General features: G+C 42.7%; 1 long non-coding RNA gene across 1 annotated transcript; it reads left to right on the top strand.

Annotated features, from left to right (window-relative positions):
* Window positions 1-2791: 2791 nt before the first annotated feature.
* Window positions 2792-7362, top strand: LOC146761661 (uncharacterized). The gene is made up of 3 exons (XR_014942385.1): window positions 2792-2905; window positions 3006-3153; window positions 7184-7362. It is a non-coding gene; the product is annotated as an uncharacterized LOC146761661 (long non-coding RNA).
* Window positions 7363-20763: the final 13401 nt, after the last annotated feature.

The raw sequence follows: 20763 nt of genomic DNA on the forward strand, positions 1-20763 counted from the left end.
TACATTTGGCCATTGGGTCCTTTTAATATCAGCACAAATCCCAAAGAATAAATCACTACTGTGGGAAAATAAGGTGAAATCACATTGTACTGATTTGACACAGTGGGAAGATGATGAGTGATGACAGTGAGGTAAGTCATAAAGCTGAGCATTGGCAGACTTAAGGAATTTAGATGGAGAGACGTGTGTGGTGGCACAGAACACCCTCCCGATGGCAGACTTTTGGTCCAGGCCCATGTAATCAGGGCAGAGAGGGGGTGTATCAGTCATTACTTCAGAAATAGGAGGCGACCATTCCTGACATTATCAAAACTTCCTCAAAATCTCCAAAAACAGTGAGAAGAAAATGGGATGGATTCAAGCCAACACTGAACCATGTAACAGGAATCCTCTCCCTAATGAATCATAGAATCGTAGCATCAGAGAATGGCCTGGATTGGAAGGGACCCCAAGGACCACCAAGTTCTAACCCACCTGCCACAAGCAGCGCCGCCAGGCAGTGGGTGGGATGGATAGGAAACGTTCCTCCTTGGCACTGCAAAATCTCCCCCTGTTGGCCCAGGAAGGTTAAAATCTCCCTGCTAACATTTAGCCCAGACCTAAAGAAAATAAATTATTTCATATCAAGCCATAAAACTCAGCACAATCAAGACTCTGGGATGGAAACAGAGCCTTCTCCAACCATCACAATGTGGTGTTATTCTAGAGTAGCTGGTTCCAAGACATTTTGGACCATGGCAATCATTACTGACCAGTTCCCCAAAGCAAACCTCAGGGCAAACAGGAATAATATCTCCATTTTCTCCTAACCAGCTGCTAAGAACCTGAGCCCAGCTCAAAATCAATTGGTCTCTGCTCAGCAAAGAGGCTTGCGGATGTGTGACACCCAAATGAATGGGAAGCAAAGGTGGGTAAGAGGATTTGAGGCGAGACCTTTCAACAAGCTGTCTCAGTGTTTCCACCAGGAGGGGTTTGTGCCCTGTTCAAAATGATTTTCTTTCATTCTCTTAGCTTCATTCTGTACTTTTATTTTTTTTCACACCCTTGATATGGTGGAGTCCTGCCAAAACTGGACGTTAAAATGCCAACAGGAGGAGAGGCTCTGCTGGAGCCTTTCTGAGTCAATAGGAGCCGGGAAGCAGGGGAAACCACAGGCACTTCTGTTCAAGCACAAGTTCCAGCCCTGTACTGCAGTCTCCGGAAGCTGGATTTTAACTAATCATCTGAACGAACCCATAACGATCTGCCATGGTTTGCAGGCAGGTGTGTTTTTATTGAGGATACAAATTGCCCTGGAGAAAAGTCAGAGAGCTCCACAGCCCGGAATCCCCAGAAACCCGATGTGAAGCACTAGCACTCAGTATTAATTCTGCACAGAAGACCTTTTTCTGTTTGTTTTTAACATGAATACCGTCCTTGGCATCCTATAAGACACACTGCATTCCTGTGGGAATAAAAGGAGGCTTGTTGGAGCTTTGACTGGTCTCTTGTCAGGCACACAAAATCCAATTCACTCTGGTATTTCTACTCGTCCCACTCTGGTTGGACATACATACTCCCACCATCAACCTTTTCCTTTAGCTGTGCTGCTGGGAGAGTTCGCATCGTTGTCTCTTGCTTGGGCTCCCATAATGCAGAGAAAGGGACAGCCCACAAGAAGCTTTCTCTCTCCATGTTGTCATCCCAATGGGTAACAGCCAAATTCATTTCAAGTGCAGGTATTGACATCTGGGTTAGTTTTACCTTTAAAGCAGTGGAGATGAGCAGGTACCTGAAGGATGCACTTCATCTCATCTGAATTTTGGTGAAGTGCCCCTGCGATGCCTCTTCGCCCCATAAATGAGAATAGGAATCTAGATGCTCAATTCCCTTTGAAGGGACTCACTTTAAAGTTACATCTGAGGAAAAATAGAGAGCCTTTCCAAGCTGGGAAAGAAATAGGCTCAGACAAAGGATATAAAACATTTCCCTTCCCACAGCCTTTTTCCCCCTTGCCATTGAGAAGATGACATTTATATTTGTGTAGCGTTTAGCACGAGGGACCCTCACTTTCATTTTATCCCTGGGCGCCATTGGAGTAACAAAAATAAACAGCAGAACATAGTGTGTGTGGGGGGGGTGGGAGGTTGGGAATGATGCCAGCTGACATTCAAAGCACGGGCCTGGTTATTTCCTGATGAATAACAGTGTTTACAGAAGGCCTTTCACCCTGAGGTGCTTCACAAATCACAAACATGCAGCCCCACATCACAGCGTGGGCAGAACTGCTGACTTCAAAGTTTTGGCTGAGAAAATCCCACACGCAGACCATGGCAGGGAGCAACACACCTTCCAGATAGCAAAAACCAAGGCAGTTCCAGGAACCAAGCCTGCTTCCAGCCTCAAGGTACGTCCACGCTGCAAAGTAGGCCATATGTCTTGCTCTATTCTGGAGATGACTTGGATGCTCTTTTGGTGTCTTTGTTTAAACAACTTTATTCCCTCGGTGCCAAAGTTGAAACCACTTGTTTTTCATATTGTTTCAACTTGTTGACAAGGTCCACGTGATCGTTCACCTTTATTTTAACCCCATTTCACCTCAGTTTCCTTCAGCTGTGTCTATCCATGCCAGCCACATCCAACGATCCTTCAGCCCAAAACTGTGCTAACACGAGAAGGAGAAACAAAGAAGATGAAGGTGAACATTTCAGACACTGCATGTCTGAAAATGACAGCGAAGGAATCCCCCAAAATAGATGATTTTGGCTGAGAGCATCCAGGGAAGTTCAGCTGCTGCAGTTTATTCCTGTAACTTCTGAAAACCTCAGATGGTGGAAGAGCCTAAAACTGAGCACGGACACAAGGAGGAGGCCTTGAAGGCAGGCCTGGAGGGACTTCCAGCTGTATGACTTCTTTCACTCTAAAGGTAAATGTGGGATCAAAGCAGAACCTTGTCGTACAAAATCAAACAAATGCAAACAGTCCTTCATCTAACCTTGTAATTTGATTAAATTACACTTTTTCAGAGAAATCCCAGGATTTAATGTGTCCATAAAGCTGATGCTCCAGAGAAGAACTGAAGAAGTGTAACTGGAATCCTTTAATTCACTTTCTCCAGTACGTACTGGGGCTTCCTGCTTTTTCCAGTGTTCAACTGTCCCCTTAAAGACGAAGGTCAGTGCTGGTGGTGAGGAGGGAGGTTTTGCAACCAGGATTTTCCCACTCATACAGGCAGTGCAATGCATGTTCATTCATTCGTGTTCATTAGTAGGCTGCCCAGGGAGGAGATGGAGTCACCATCCCTGGAGGTGTTCAAGAAACATGGAGATGTGGTACTGAGGGACATGGCTTAGTGGGCATGCTGAGGATGGGATGGGGTTGGACTGGATGAACTCAGTAGTCTTTGCCAGCCTTAATGTTTCTATGATTCCAGGATTCTTGAATCAGTAGTTAGATGGTACAGTAGAAGAACACCATTACAGTAATCTATGAGAGCCAAATGGAGCTGGAAATAAGAAATGGGAGTATTCAAATATCACTGTCCAAAGGAAAACACAGATTATGCAAAAACAAAAGCTGTTCAACAGTGTAATTTGTGAGACTATGAAATAATCAAACAAGCAAAATATAGGAAACCCCAAATTTGAGGCATTTGAGCATCCAGACAGCAGCCAAATACTTTCTCCCTCTTGTCGACTTCCCCAGTTGGCTCTGCAAGGCCAGCTTTGTTTTCAGGACTATTAATGATCAGCAGCAGCAACAATCATTTCTGATCCCTTCTGCAGAACAAAAAATGCAGCCGAGACAGAATTTCTGCCTCACGCTTCCTGCTCTCCGTAGGTCTGAACTCTCTGAGCAGCAAAGGCAGCCTACAGGTGGCCACAGCACTATAATTACCAGGAGAATATCTGCTAATAACTGACCCACCCAGCCATCCTTTCATTACTGATGCTCCTTTTCTTTTATTTTTATTAATGAACTCCACCTCAAGCAGCTTGCTCCATGATAAGGATTCAGATAATCTATTAACCGCCCCTCTTTGGGTGGCTGCCCCCATTGAAATGAGATTTGCATGTCATCAGGCACGCATTCCTGCAATTCAGAGCCTTCCCTAATTGCATTCTCGTGCATATTAACATGAATTAAACCCTGGTTGCAGAGATCTCGCCTTCCTATTTTGTTCTTATAATGGTTTTTGTTCTGGCTGTTGCTGCTGAATAATCCCCGCTTTGGCAATCAAACCAAACCCAAAAGCATTTTTCAGACAGCAGATAACATTTCCAGTGGAACAGCATTGCCCTTGACGAGTTAACCTCCCTACGCTTCACTGTCTCCTGTTTTTCCTTGTCCTTTAAGCTATATATTTATCTATAAGCCTGAAATTGGACTTTATGTACATAGAGGAACATTGAAATTATAAATAACCTTATTCTAACAGAAGTATAGTTATAAACAGATACGAGATAATGTAAAGATATCATTGGAATTGATCCTTACAGATGCACAGTGTAGAAGATTTTGTTATGCATTCTTGTGCCGAGAAGTGAGACTGTATCACACCTACACATTGACCTCATTAACACCCTGTTCATTCCCAAACCTAAATCCAAATTACAACAGTTTGCTTTTGTCAGCATACATCATCTGTGGGTTGTCTGCCTTTGGGAACATGTGCTGACCATACCACACAAAGGTAAGTAAAGCTGTGTGCCATGAGCTCAATCTACTCCATTCATAGCAGGACACATCTGGTAGGAGCACATTGTGCAAAGTTCTGCCCTCCAAGTGCTTGAGAAAGCGGAGAGATGCCGTGCTTTGTTGGCTGAGGTGACCTCCAACACGATGGAAATTCATTTTAAACACCTCCAGTTCATAGAGCCTTTATGGTATTATAAACACTAGAGTCTCTGTTTCCAATGGGGTGGCAGTGGGGAAAACAGACTCTCCTCCAATATGAGAATATTGAATAATGGCTTTCTGAAGAAGGACTGAAGCACCAGCAGTGCTGGCAGCAGGATTTTACCCTCCAGAGATCACACTCCTCCAAAAAGGATACCTTTAACTTATACATATTTATATGATTTATATGATAGATATGACATGAATTTATATAACCATAGTGCTATGCCTACCCTCCTACTGATACCCAAAGCAGAAAACTTAATGTTATTTTGGGTCTCTCTACACTAGGCTGCAGTTCCTGCTGTGAATATGGGGCAGATATATCCCACAGCCATTTTTTATACAGCTTTTTAGCACCGACCAGGGAAAGTTTGCTTTAGATTATACATCTGGCTGATGAGGGAATGGATGTTAGGCTTCTGTAAGAAATGTGCCTTGTAAGAGTACAGCAGGTTGATGGGGTAACTAAAAAAACACAAAATCACTGGGAAACACATTAAATGGATTAGGAGTTGGCTAACTTCAGGCCTCAAATATAATTATAAACAGAGAAACTTTCTTTGAGTGGGTGTGTGCTTGGACAGATCCCACAGGGGCTGGTTCTTGGCTCCACGCTAATGCAGTTCATCAGCAGCTAAGGATAAAGAAAACCCCCACCTTTAAGTCATTACCAGCAGATTTTTCAGTTGAGCCAAAGGTTGGGAAAATGGCAAAGAGAAGGAATAGAGGTCAGTGATAGAAATGAGTAATTGGTAATCTGGAGGCAAGGAAGTACAGCCAAATCAAGTCACAAGATCAGAGAAAGAAGGCGGTGTTTTCCTGGTGGGATTGCAGTGGTGGGAAGCCTTGATTAACAAATACTTGCAAGGCAGAGTGAACAACCTATTGACCATGAACTGATCTGATTGGTATAAACAGAGGCAATCCGGGGAGAAGAGGAGGATTTTGCTGTCTGAGTATTCCTTCTCTCCCCAAACTACTGCCAATGCATCGTGCACATCCATAAAACAGGCAAGAGGTTGAAAAGCTGGAGGGGACGGGATAAAGAGACACAAGAATGTACACAGGGCTGAGAAGGATCTATTCCAGGGAGGAATTAAGAAGCTTACTCTGTTTAATGAGTCAAAAGAAAAGCGAATATGTGGCTGGATGCTGATCCAAGCACCTCCGGGGAAAAATCCACTCTGAGAAGTCATCTTGGTACTAGCAAATAGAAATAGAGGGCCATAAAAATGATCCAAAAGATGGAACACCTCTCCTGCAAGGACAGGCAGAGAGAGCTAGGGCTGTTCAGCCTGGAGATGAGAAGGCTCCAGGGTGGCCTGAGAGTGACCTTTCAGTACCTAAAGGGGGGTCATAAGAAAAAAAGGGGACAGACTCTTTGGCAGGGTCTGTTGTGACAGGACAAAAGGAAATGGTTTCAAATTAAAAGAGAGGAGTGTTGGGCTGGGTGTAAGGAAGAAGCTTTCTACAATAAGGGTAGTGAAGCACTGGAACAGGTTGCTCAGAGAGGTGGTGGATACCCCAACCCTGGGGATATGCAAGATCGGGCTGGAGGAGACCCTGAGCACCCTGATGTAGCTGTAGGTGTTCCTGTTCATGGCAGGGGAGTTGCATTATGTGGTCCGACCAGAAGTTGCACACTGCAAAACAACCTGGCTTTGAGTGCAAAAGTGGCCAAAAAAATTGGGTCCAACATCCTCCAGTTCTGTTTTCATTCTGTGGTTTTCATCTTTGTTCTGATCCTGGTGCCAAAGACATTTTGCACTGTTTGAGAGATCAGAATCTGGTTGCCCAAACCAAAGACAAGGGTAGCAGGCTCAGGCAAGAAAACTGCTGTGCCTCTTCCACAAAAACATTGCATTGACCAGATTGAGCAAGAGAAAAAGGAAGGGCTGGAGAGCAGCAGCACCTCAGACTGTAGTGCATAAGAAAGATGTCAAAAAAATGGTTGTCTTCTACTGTATCCATATCTCAGCAGCACTGATTTCCGTAGCCCTACCTTCTCCTTTTGAAGACCATTTATCCCACCACATCCAAGGCTAGTAAGTAAACACGACAGTTTAAGGAATTATAGCATCATTAAGGTTGGAAAAGACCTCTACGATCATCTAGTCCACCTATCCCCCACCAGTACTGCCCACTAAACCATGTCCCTAAGTACCACATCTACACACTTCTTGAACACCAAGGAAGGCCAGATAGGGGTGGTTAAAATCAGACAGAATCCATCTGGCTGCAGATCCTGCTTTCAGTGCAATCCCTCATTTTTCATCTGTTTGTTTTGTGTGTGTGGCTTCAGCTCTACTGGGAGATGGTTGGAAGTACAAAGAGGGGAAAAATAACCGGTGAATACGTAACAGGAACAACTCGTTCTTGGATACAGAGCTGTCTTGTGGACAATCTGTAAGCCAGTGTTTTAAGTAAAATACGTGACTGATGATCCCTTACAAGGAGCATGAAGTAATTAATACCTGGAGGTGATACACAAGGCTGTGGGAAGCAGGATGAAGGTGTAACAACACGGGAGAATGGCAGCGCTGGAGAAAAGCTCACACCTTTGGAGGCGGCTTCTGATGGGGGAGCAAGCTGTGAAGGAAGTACATGAAGAACAAGGACAAGTGCCTTCAGCGCATCATAGGGATGTGTTAAGGAACACGATCCCATATTTCATAAGCAATCACAATGCCAGCTGCTTTTTTTAATTGCAGTAAAATGTTGACTTGCTTGAGCTTTTCAAAACTGGTGACACTCATTATAGTTAAGAATAATTGCATAAACTACTTTGATATTCAAACACACTTGAATAAACAGCTACTACTGTATTAAGTCTTCGACAAACTGTTGCTTTTGCTGGTTGAACCTTGTGTTTGCTGTACAGATTACTTCCTCGTGGCACTTCTGAAAGTTAATCTGCAAGTGCAACATCTAATTTGAGGTCCTTTCAGTTAATTGCCCGCACAGCTGAATTCTGCAAAACTGCTCAATTACTAAAAGGCAAAATCCGAGCTGTTTGTTTATTTTCCCTTCGGTGGGAACTCAGCTTTCTGCTAATCAGTGACTGCAGCTGAAATGAATTCATCATCACAACGGTAAAACAAGTGGCACATTCATTTAGCAGCAGTTAAACTGTGCATGTATTTCAGTCCCTTTGCAATGTGGTTGCCATGGCATTTGTGGGTGGTGGTGAAGATGACAGGAGATTCTCAACATAAATGCCAAACCACGTTATAATGTATGTCGTGCTGACCTGCTATTCATTAGGTGTCTGCTCTTTTATCATACAGAACACGTCAGTTCAACTTTCCCTTCAGTAAATGATGTGGAATCTGAACCGGCGGTGGCTACAGGAATGTAAATCATTGGACAAACTTTAAAGGTTGGGTTTCTGTGTTACTGAGGCTTTCCAAAACCATCCAGCCATTAAGGGCAAATGGCAATAAGGTGCCGGTCTGCGCTGAAAGGTTGGGTTGTGCACCTGACTATGGACTTCATTCTAGCAATTCTATCTTGTCATAAAGTGTAATGATCGTTAGGAACAAATTAATTAAAATATGAAGTTGTAGTTCCATAAGGGTTTTTAATTCAGAGTAGTGAAAGCTGTAGCAGAGATGGGTATTTCTTTAGTTCCCATACTCCCTATTTGCAAACAATGTGGAAGCTTGTTTTCCCTAACTTTACAAAGAATCAAGCAATGAAAGATATCTTTTGGGATCCTTTTCCTTGGGACTATATCATTTTTGTGCCAAGGGTTGGGGCTTCTTCAACTAAGGGAAGCCATTCTCTATAGATGTATTCATATGCATTCCACACACGTGTTCTGCACATGTCTCTGCTTGGGCATGGACATATAACTGTTTTGTGAAGCTTCTGCTATTGTTTTGATTAGCTGTGCTGTAAGGATATCACAGAATCATAGAATATCTCAAGTTGGAATGAACCCATGAGGATCATTGAGTCCAACACCCCCAGATCCTTTTCCTCCACATAGCTTTCCAACCACGCTGCCCCAAACCTGTATTATTGCCTGTGGTTGTTGTGACCAAAGTACAGGACCTGGCATTTGGTCTTGTTGAGCTTGGAAGTGATTACCAACAGGAGTTTACACTGCGTTGGCACCAGGCTCTGAAAACTGAGCTACTGTGCTGCTTGTGACAGGCTGTTCTACAGTGAGAAAGGCAGTGATTAAGATGTTGCCTGCTGATCACATTGGCAAGAAAAACGCTGCCAGGAATAAGTTCAGCAGAGGATACAAAGCCAGTTTTTAGGTGCCAAGTGTTGCCTTCTCATCTTCCCTGGATTGATTTTTGCCCTGCAGGTCCTGACAAAGGTCACAGTCAGCGACACAGCCACTTCCGTCAGCCCCCAGCCATATAATGAGCCTGAGCAGGGAATACTGGCGCTATTCACTGAGGACGCAAGGGCAGCAAGAGCTTCTCTTGTTCTGTATAGCAATTTCAGCTCTTCTGGCATTATTCCTTCAAGAGCATTAACCTACAGTCTAACATTATGCACTATATGCTCTTAAATTTTTATTTAGTTGCATGCACTCGAGAGCAAATGGCCTCTTTTCCCCCCAGTATACCCACATCGCTCCTCTCAGCTCTAATGGGATTTACATGGGTTTATCAAGTGATAATCAAAGCCCCTGCTAACATTTACTATGTAATTTCCTGCTCTCCTAATGCACAGCGAGTATAAGTTTGTACTGTTAAGTGCAATGCAACAGGGAAAAAACATTTAAGGTCAGAGCTCAGCCTTACCCTGGAAACCTGTTACACATACAGCTCTTTTTAAAGCCTGTGCTAAATCATACAGGAAGAAGAGAATCAAAGTGAAAACTACTTTAAAAGTCAGCATCCTTCCAGCTCTACCCAGGTCCTTTGTGGTATCTGGGTCTAGTGGAGCCTAAGTCTTCGTAGGGTCCAATAAGTGACACATTTGTGTAATCCAAGGAGTGGAACAGCTCTCCTGTGATGACAGGCTGAGTGAGCTGGGTCTATTGAACATGTAGGAGAAGACTTGAGAGTGGCCTTTCAGTACCCAAAGGGGGGTTATAAGAAAGAAGGGGACAGACTCTTTAGCAGGGTCTGTTGTGACCAGAAGTTCATTGCAGGGAGGCTGGACTTGATGGTCTTTAAGTGTCCCTTACAACTCAAGCGATTCTATGATTCAGTGGTTCTATATATCTGAGAGCTCCATCCAAATGGCTCTCCAGCAAGATCAATGCTGTGAAACATGCAGAGAAACACACAGCCTGAGCCCATTTTACACACGTTTGCAGTCTAGAGCCTCAATATTGCCCTCCATCACGGCAATATCACGCTTCTCTTGTGGAAGAGGAAGCAGAGCAGAAGGAAGTATGGAAAGGCACGCAGTTCTAATAACCACTAAAACAAAGTGTAGCCGCATGCTGAACCACCTCCCAGGGAAAATGAGATTAGCTGCAGCAGTACCACACAGATTGCAGTTCACTGGAAAAATCGAAGAGGAAAACCTCATGGGGTGATTGCTTCAGGGTGAGTTTGTGCCAGATGATCACCACCAGCTCACTGCAGCCCGAGGGACTGGCGCGTGTTGGTTGGGGTACTGTAACACAGATGGCTTGCTGGGGAAGCAGTGTGATCTGCTTTCATCCAGCAGCTGAAATAAAGCAGAGGAAAGGGTTGGGTTTTTCACATTTGTATTGGAAAACTCGCTTGCTCTAAGGGGAATGTCACACAGGCTCAGCTGCGGGCAGATACAGCCGGCAGCATCCCACACACATACCAACACATACACAGGGAGCACACACAGTATGCAAACACCCTGCAAGCCCAAATAAATACCTCGAAAATCAGTTGTGCTCCAGGGGATAGAAAGTGCCTGCCCACACACAGAATGAAAAAGTTAATTAGTGTTTAAATATTTCCTTGCAGCTTTGGTACTGCTGCTGCTTCAGTGAGTAAAACACTGGCAAGAACAAGGGACGGAATGGGAGAAGAATGACAGTTGTTTTTAGTAGCTGAGATACATGATAAACACCAATCATAGAATCATTTCACCTCCTTTCAGGCATTTATAGAGAGCTATAACGTCTCTCCTGAGCTCCTCCCCTCCAGACTAAAAAATCCCTCTCCTTCTTCAATTTACCCATCTCGTTAAGACAGGTGACAAATAATAGGATGTGGAGAAATGGTCTCAGCTTGCACCAAAGGGAGGTTTAGATTGGATATCAGGAGGAATTTCTTCATAGAGGGGGCTGGTCGAACATGGGAATGGGCTGCCCTGGGAAGTGATGGAGTCCTCATTCCTAGAGGCCTTCAGGACACATGGCACTAATGGACAGGGCTCAGTGCTGGAACTCAGTAAGCCGTGTTGGTGGTTAGATATGGTGACCTTGAAGGTATTTCCAAACCTGGCTGATCTTAAGAATTTATGGTGCTGTGATTCTGTTTTGTCATCACTTTGAGTGCCACCAGCTAAAGATGGGAATCAGCAGTTTCTGAGGTACACTGCTGCTGTTTTTACTCCACCCTCGCTGTTACTGTGCAACTCAGTGTGAATAGACTGACAGTTGGAACAAGGACAGATTTATACTCATCTCCCCGCAGACTGGGCTTTTGGATTTGCCTTTTTCTAAAGGTTTCTGAACAGAACGGTTTTTATTTTACTTATAGCCAGAGTTTTGTTGTTGCATCCAATGGCACAGAAGTTTAGCTGCAGGTAGTGAGACCATACATGTCTCATTCCAGGCCTCTAGGGGTTTAGCTAAGAGATGTTTCTGCATCCAGAAACATGTCAGGATGGAAATATCCTTGCATTATACTTTTTAATAAGGTGGTGGGAGTGCTTCCAGACTGAAATGCTCTATTATCAGAATACACACTCTCCAAGGTAAGAGTCTTGGAAATAGCTTTCCATAGGACCAAAGCTTTATAGGAACACACAAGAAGGATAGCGAGGAGAAACATCCCCCCTTCAAAGCTAACTAATTGCTGCCTGCATTACAGTTGTGACAGCCTAACATTTTACAGCTCATTTCTCTTAACAGCTGATAAATGGTTTGGTTTTATGTGCTATTCCATGTCTGGAGAAGTTCACTTGCATCAACAAAATATGATCAATGTTCCCCGAGCACAGCTGCAGCAAGGCAGCTGGCTGCATCCCTATTACATTCACCTCTACTGCTTCTCTTCTAGTTTTGCCACAGGCTCATTTACTGACCTTGAGTGTGATGTTTCACCTGTTGAGGTGCCACCCGACTCACCTGTAGGGGAACACTTCTTACCCTTCGAGCTCCTCACACGAAGCCACAGGTAAAAGCTGTGCATAAGGAGGCCTTTCTGGAAATGATTCTCCTGTTCTTGGCTGTCCTTGGCATGTTCTTGACACAAAGGGAAGAACATTTTATATATAGACACGGGGAATATTCCTTTAATGAACTTTATTAGAAATGAATGTGTATTCTTCACTCTGATTAAGAGGAAAAATAAAATCTCCCTTCTGATTTCTGCAATTGATATTCACAGTTTTGTGTATTTCTCTAATAACTTCTAAATGTGTTTGAGAAAAACTGTACACCAGGGTTGATAACCCTGATGTGTTTTTTTAAGCTGCGTGAGCCCCACAGCCCAGTTTCCATTGCATCACCTCAGGCAGCCGTACCAATACAGCTGCAGCAGCACAGAGCTGGAGAGAAAAGCAAGGGACAAGAATGCTTTCGACTGCTGTTATTGAAGACTCAGCATCTTAAAGCCAAAGCGCAAAGGACTCTGTCTTCAGGGATCTGGAAGCCTCAGAAGACTTCATGACGTTCAGCCTATAGGTCAAAATTTATTATCCCAGGCTCCTATGCCAGGAATTGCAAAGCAATGATGTGCCTGGTTTGTAATCATTATTTTGTTAACTCATAGAATCATTGAGGTTGGAAAAAAAACATTAAGGTCCTATAGTCCAAACCATCACCATCACGTCCACTATACCACATCCCGAAGGGTGTAAATCCTGTTAGGAGGATGTCGGAGGACTTTGTAGAAGAAAGGGAGATAAACCTACAGAATTGTTTTTACAGTGCTCTATGAGTGTTTTTTTGGAACAAACAAACCCAAACACTACAGCTAGTTTTCATTTCCAGAGGGAAGGATCTAAATCCCAAAGACAGCTGGGGCTGAACTGTGCTGTTTATGTGCTGGGGGTGCTCAAGGGAGAGGACCCAAAAGTGAATGGGGAACTCAGTAATTTAGGAGGGTGGAGGCACCTTACACGGAGAAAGAGGAACCATCTGCCAAGGAACTACCTTGGGAAAAAAGCAAACACAAACAACTCCATGGACATGGACAAATGTAGGGTGGAGACTGAAAGGTTTCTGAATTCGTGGCTACTTTACTATACGCCCTAAGACTGGAAAATTAACTGTTTTGTGGTTGAATTCCACCATTTCAGGGTCAAGGCAGCTCATGGTGGTGCACTGATGACTCCTGAGCTTCTTTCAGGCACAGGCTCCTCTGGCCATGCTCTTTGTAGGATGGTCCTAATCCACGTGCTGCTATACTTTGCTCAGGATAGGTCATCAGCCCCAAATATTTCCTTTTATAGAAATAATAGTGAATATTAAATAATAATCCACAATAATAATAATTAATATTTCAAAGCAAATTTAATAAAAGAATGAGGTAAAGGACTTATTCCCTAGTTAGGATAAGTAGGGACAGTTCTGCTTACTTTTGTGACCACGTTACAACAGCGAAGGATTTAATTCAGGTCAAATTATTCGCTGAAAAAGGACTTGATCTTCTTTTGGGCCAGGAGTATCATTAGCTCCTTCCTTAGTCTGTTCTTCCAACATACTTACTGCTGAAAAAGAGAGGAAAAAGGATGAATCATTGCAAAGCTGCAAATATTTGGCTGGTTTAGCAGTAGTAAAAGCCACTCTCCTGTAGTAATCTCTTCCTCTGTGGGATCACTTCAGCTTATTTTAGCTCATGAATGAATGTATCAAGTATGACCCTTGAAATCCAAGAAACAAATTCTTACATTAGAATGAAAACGCGAAATAATGAAGGAATCTTGGTCTGTGTGCCTAAAATAGACATGACCAAGCCTGTATTTCAGGGCATCAAATATTCCACAGGTGACTTTCCAGTAATTCTGGTATTTGACACTACAGCTGCAGCATAAGAAACACAACAGAAGCCTAATGAACTGTAAAACAGTCCTTATTTATTGTGGTAAATAGTCTAGTGCTTGTACTATTTTGACTGAGGGAACGTTGTTTGATATGGTAGCTTAAAATAACACCACTACAGCTATTGAATGCCTTCTTTTAAATCTTGTTTCCCGCGGCTGAGATTGACTGGAGGGATGCAGGGAGCTCATCTATCCACACAACAAGTGGGGTGGTGAACTTTCTCCTAATTCTCATAAAGAAAACACCCTCCAACTCTTCAGTAGCCCCAGAGAAAAGAAGCTCTCTCCACTGTATAGAAACTGCAGATAAAATCAGAATTCTCTTGCCAAAATTTAGGTCTGACGGAGCCTCGTAAGGTAGCAGTTCTGTGCACTGTACGCTGCAACTCAGCTGCTTTGTAACAGAAGACATTTAAGGGAAGGTATAGAATTGCTTTGAAGCATTCCAACTCAAAAAGATGGTAAGACTGAACAGATATATTTCACATCAAAACAGCTATAACCATAAAATTACTCACTGATTTTATCAAAAGACATTCTGAAGCCTTGTAAAAGAAGAATTTATACCACAACCCCATCGTGCTTAGAAATCACGAGCATGTTGTACTGCTTTATGGTTAAACAAGCTGCAGTCTGTCTCCAGCAAAAAAACCTCCTTTGGAATCAATTTAAAGACTCGACAAGCTCTGTTCCAGCTACACAGCCTTGCTAAGTAAAACTCTGTATGGCTTGGCAAGCTGAAAATGGAACTGGAAGCTGGATGCTCCAAAGGGACCTTCAGTAAGTGATTTCTTTTTTTCCCTACCTACAAATGTTAGATTATAATAATTTTCTACAGCATACACAAGCATTTTGCAGAGGTTCAGGGTTGGTCTAAAGGCCACCGCAGTCAACAAGAGATTTTCTGCTGATCTCTGGAGTTGCCTCCCATCTGGGAAGCTCCGGACACTGCACACTTAATATACGGTGAGCCCACGTTCACCCTGCATATGCAACAAGCCAATCCATCACCTCAGCTACCAGCAGCACAGCACAGACACATCGGGTGTGATAACAAATGCACTGCCTTTGTGTCCTCTGTCGTGCCATGACTTTGGATGACTCTGCCTATGGATTTTAGAGTGGATCCTAAAAACATGGATATTCATCTCTCTTACTTCAGCTTCTAAAATGCTAGCAGGTACTCTAAGCACCCAACAGGGCTGGTAAAGATCTCACTGTTAAGCTCAGAGTGTGACTATAGTGCAATAACCACAAGCCATACTAATGAGTAGGTTACCACGGTTTGCATACAATGTGTTTTCACAGATCACATCGTGTTCTGGCAATTGGTGTCATCTGGTCATTAACAAAGACAACTGCTGTTAAAAACACTAGAAGCTTCTGGAATTCTCACATTATCAAGATTAACTGAGAGTGTTGCTCTTCTCTATAAATACTTCCATTGGTACCTGGATAGGAGCAATGGCCCTCGTTTCTATTCTTGACATCAACACCTGTGAGTTTCTGTTGTCAAACTTCCCCCATTACAGCAAAGGGGCACCAATAAGAACCTGTAAAGACAGTTTGTTTTTTAAGCATGAAATCTCTCAAGTGCCTTAGCAGGCTTTGTTTTTATTACATTCTGGTCACATTCCTCTGGTTTAAATCAGAGTAAAGGAGCAGTGGGGTAACCAATAACAGGAACTTGAAACGTCTCTACCACTGCTCGGTAAATAAACAAAGCAGCTCAGTTTGTAACTAGCTCAACATCAACAAATACAGAAAATGGCTGTTGCAAGAGCTGATCGAGCAACATCAGAACAGAACAGTAAGGAAATATTTGCCTCTCCCTTAAGCACAACTACAAACTTCCCTTGCAACTATAGAAGTTTTTCCTTAAGCTACAGATAACAGTTGGGGACACGACAACTGTATGAAGGCAAAGAAAAAAGCCATTGAACACATTTGGTCTTCAATGTCCAGACAGCTTCATCCTCCTACATGTAACACCCAGTATCGTTCATAGCTTTGGAATTACTGTGCCTATTTAACAGATCAGAACTGGGGGCATTGGAACACTAAATGACATTAAGCCCCCCAGGATACTCACAGCAGAAAAAAAGGCCTCACTCCACACTGCTTCTTCTAACCTGTAAACTCACTGAGGGTTAAATATCCTGGATAGCTGCAGTGCTGATGTGTATTAGGACGTGAACAGCGATGCACAAAAAAATATGTTTCTAAATAAAGACTAAGAATTAATCCCCAGCTGATTTACAAAGCTCCTTTCCTTGCTGCAGCCATCCCACTTCCTAGAGAGGCAGGGATCCACAACAAAGAGATGTTTGACTCCTTGAGACACTCATAATTTGGTACATTCACTGTTCCTTTGTCTCTTGCTGTTTCTGAGGCAGCTTTCACTCAGCGCAGTAACTGTGACGAAGCTGGACAGTCACACTTGTTAACTGCTTCAATAAAAATTAAAACTCTTAGACTCTTATTTGGAGGGAGATTAACACTTTCAAGAACAAATTTATATTTAAAGCTGAATTATTAATATAATATTAATATATATAAACATCTGAATATAATATTTATCTTAATGTAATATAAATATTGAGACAGGGATCTCCTTGGAGTCCAGCAAAGGGCCACGAAGATGAGAGGAGAAGAGAGGACAGGAGGATACAGTAGGCTTAGTTCAGCTAGAAGGGACCTACACAGCATGAAGTCACTCCTGTGTGTGCTGTAATCAACCCATGTAGTCCTCCAAAGCAAAGCACATTGATTTAAATCCAAACACAGGCCTTCTTCTCTCTTCTTTTTTGGTGCAATACTTTTCCCACAAAGTAAATAAACTCAAGTGTGGTATTGTGGTAGTCAGATAGTAAAGCACTTCACAGAGCAGCTTCAAAAGAGGCAGAGTTGCCCTCTATAAGCTTGAAGACTCTTCCCCTTGTTCTGTCACCACAGACCTTGCTAAAGGATCTGTCCTCTTTTTTTTTCTTGTAGCTCCCCTTCATATATTGAAAGGCCGCTATGTGGTCACCTCTGAGCCTTCTCTTCTCCAGGATGAACACCCCCAGCTCTTTCAGTCTGTAAAGTCCTGCAAATAAAGTATTTTCCTAAGCACCGCTGTCTTCTAACCATACCTGGTAAGGCATTTAACTCTATGTTTGATACATTCAAAGTCTCATGTCACAGAAAATTTGTACAAGAGCACCTATCGTTTCTCTTCTGAATCTGATAATAAATTATCAGCCTGTAATTAGGCAACTGAAGAGCATGGATCTGAAGTCAAGAAAATTACAGTCTTCTTTTATTCTGTTTTTATGCCATCTTTCAAATTAGTACTGGATGAAAAATTTAGAGGTATGACAGAAACCTTCTACCTCGATATGCTTCTTCAGGCTGACTTAAAGTTATGAGGTCATTCATTCAGTGGTTCCCAAGTAATGACTTCATTTAGACGGCAGGGACTCCCTATGCAGCCATCATAGAATAAGTTCAGGTCATAAATACAGGTCAGCAATATCTTGACTACAACTTAAAGCGACTGTTTTTTAACAAGAGGAAAATGTAATGCAGGAGGATTGTCTCTGAAACAGAAGACAGGATTGGAAGAATTTCTCCATCCTAGAACCGAGTGCTAGAATGTGTTCCCTTCAGCATATCCCACTCCGCAACACAGCTATCAAAGATAAAGACTCCTGGTCCAACAGAACAACTTCAGCCTCTATCCACCTGTCTTTGGTGGGTGGAAGTGCTGAGAAAGAAAAATTTCCATGGTCATGGCTTAAGTGAAGATGGAGAGAACCCTAAAACTCAGAGAAAAGGCACACAGAATAAGTACCAGCCCCGTATTCCACTCCTAAAATCCAAACCAACAAAGCATCAAAGTCTTCATGATGCTGGGACAGATTCCATGATGACTGGTCACATTGTCTCAACTGTCAGAACTCCATCCACCTACAATTAAAAAGAAGCTGACAGCAAAGTTGTAGAAACCAGAACAGAATAAAAAGAGGCTGGAAAATAAGCAATTACAAGAATCAATATGAATTGAAAAGAACTTGCTGAAATTGGGACTGGCCAGCAACGATCATCAATATCTATAGAAAAAAGAAATTACTCTGTGTATTTTTATCTGTGTTTCAAAATAAACCAACAGAAGATCATTCTCAGATATCTGATGCTTTAGCATCAGAAAGGATTAAGGCAAGATTTTTTTACCACTTGCCCGGGGTCGCCTACCACGAGCCCAGAGCCACATCCAGCCTGGCCTTGAATGTCTCCAGGGATGGGGCATCAAGTTAAAATCCCTGTTCATTGCAGGACAGTTGTACTAGAGAAACTTTAAAGGTTCCTTACAACTCAAACAATTCTATTTGTCTATGATAAAATATTCCTCAACAGCCATCTTTCCTGCTAGCTGGACAGACACCCCATGGGCCCAGTGTCACTCTGGAGAGCGGGAGGATTAGATCTATACATTCACATCTGACTGCTATATGTGTATTGAAATTTGCATTAAATACAAGAACCTCTTTGATCAAAACACCGCATACATTTTACACATCAAGGGGCTCTGCAGGAAAAGTGTAAGCTTACCAAAGCAGCTGAAGGGATTTGGGGAGGGATTTGATAGAGAACACGGTGATGACACTGCTGTCACAGTTCTTGCAAAATGCTGACTTGATCTGAATAACAACAAAGAACCAGAAATGCATAAGGATGCAGTAAGAAATACTGAGCTTTCTTCAATATCAGTTTGACTAACTGGAAGTGTAAATGTCGCAGGATGGCTCAGAATTGGAAAGCTGTATCCTCACTGGGAAAGCCACCAAGAACACTCCTAGAAAGTATGGTAGTCCAACCCTGGCTAACTAAGCCACTGTGGGGTCTTTCTCTGCAGAAAGCAAAGCCACCAATGAGGACAAACATTCTGATTTTATGGAAAGCCAAATAAACTTACTGATCTCTTCCTTCTACCTTATCACTGTGCTGAAAGGCCAGGTGGGATGGCCCATGTTGCCACGTGATAACAAAGTGGTTTTTGTCCACAAAGAAAGTATGTTGGGTGTCTTCCCTCACTGCTTTTAGACAGTTATACCCAGGGAATTAAAATAATAATAAAAATGTTCCTGGGCTGGTTTTTTGTTTGTTTGTTTGTTTGCTTTCCATTGGGAAATGGAGGAGATTATTACTGTGCTTCTAATTAAGACATTAACATTTGCTTTGGAGGTTTTAGTTAATAACAGCAAGTCATCAAATGGGTCCCCGAGCCACTAATTAGTTTTTTCCATACAAAATTTTTCCTGACTCTGCACAGTTTTGCTGATTTCCCGTGGAACTTTCCTTAAGAATTTCTTTGTGTTTCTATTTCTTTTTCTCTTTTTTTTTCTTTAATAAACTATAAAGATTTCCATTTGATGCCTTCCCATTTATCCTCTGCTCTGGAGGCTGTAGAAAAATGCTAATATAACAGTTACGCTTTTTTTTATTTTTAACTCAGATTGAAGATGAAGATGTGCATTTTAACGTGAGTGACATTTTGCTGCCTTACATTGTACAAATCTGTATGTTCAGTGTATTCAATGAACATACAAATGTATGTTCAAACCATTAGGCTGCATGTACCATTGTGCCCCTAATTCCTGCAGTGCTCATCCTCCACCTGTGAGAAATCGTTCACTGTTAAATGTAGGACCTGATCATAGAATCAGTCATAGAATCATAGAATGACTTGGGTTGGAAGGGGCCTCAAGGATCATGAAGCATCAACCTTCACATTTAATACTAGACCAGGCTGCCCAGGGCCCCATCCAACCTGGCCTTGAGCACCTGAAGGGACAGTGCATCCACAACTTCTCTGGGCAGCCTGTTCCAGCACCTCACCACTCTCATAGTAAAGAACTTCCCCCAATATCCAACCTAAATCTTCCCTCCTTCAACTTAAAACCATTTCCCTTGTCCTGCCGTTATCTACCCTTTCAAAGAGATGCCTCCCCTCCTGTTTATAGGCTCCCTTTAGGTACTGGAAGGCTGCAATGAGGTCACCCAGCTCCCTCAGCCTGTCTTCATAGGGGAGCTGCTTCAGCCCTCTGATCATCTTTGTGGCCCTCCTCTGGACCCTCTCCACCAGCTCCTTGTCTTTCTTGTATTGGTGGCCCCAGACCTGGACACATTACTCCAGATGGGGCCTCAAGAGGGCAGAACATTGTTGAAGACTTCTTAATCTATGCTTGATTCAAATGATTTCTAAAAGCACTTTTTCCTCTCATGATGAAGAATGTTACTGTGTATTTTAAGAAATTTTTAACATCTTGCCATTTTCTCTTTCTTTTTTATTTTTATTTTTTCCCCCTAAATCCCCCTGCATTTCACTATCACAGCTTGAAGTAGTCCTGCAGTTCAGAGCTACCTGTCTCTTGTATGCCTGATCACTCCGGTTGTTTTAATGAATATTTACCATCCTGCAGAAAAGCCTGACTGCAGCTGTGCTCCAAAACACCGGAAAGAACTGGGTCTTTTTAAAGCTATTACTCCATCATTCAATGAAAGGAAAGACAATACACGGTGAACTATAATGAAGCTTCCTACCTTTTTGTTTATACCAGTGCAGCACAGGTTTAATATCTGCTGTAAATTGAATGAGATAATGGTGTAGGCTAGACAAATAACATTAGTATTCAACAGAATGCCTTACCTCAATATTACTTGTTCAATAAT

Source organism: Coturnix japonica, chromosome 2 (assembly GCF_054131305.1).
Source record: "Coturnix japonica strain WE chromosome 2, WE-NBRP24, whole genome shotgun sequence".
Taxonomy (NCBI): domain Eukaryota; kingdom Metazoa; phylum Chordata; class Aves; order Galliformes; family Phasianidae; genus Coturnix; species Coturnix japonica.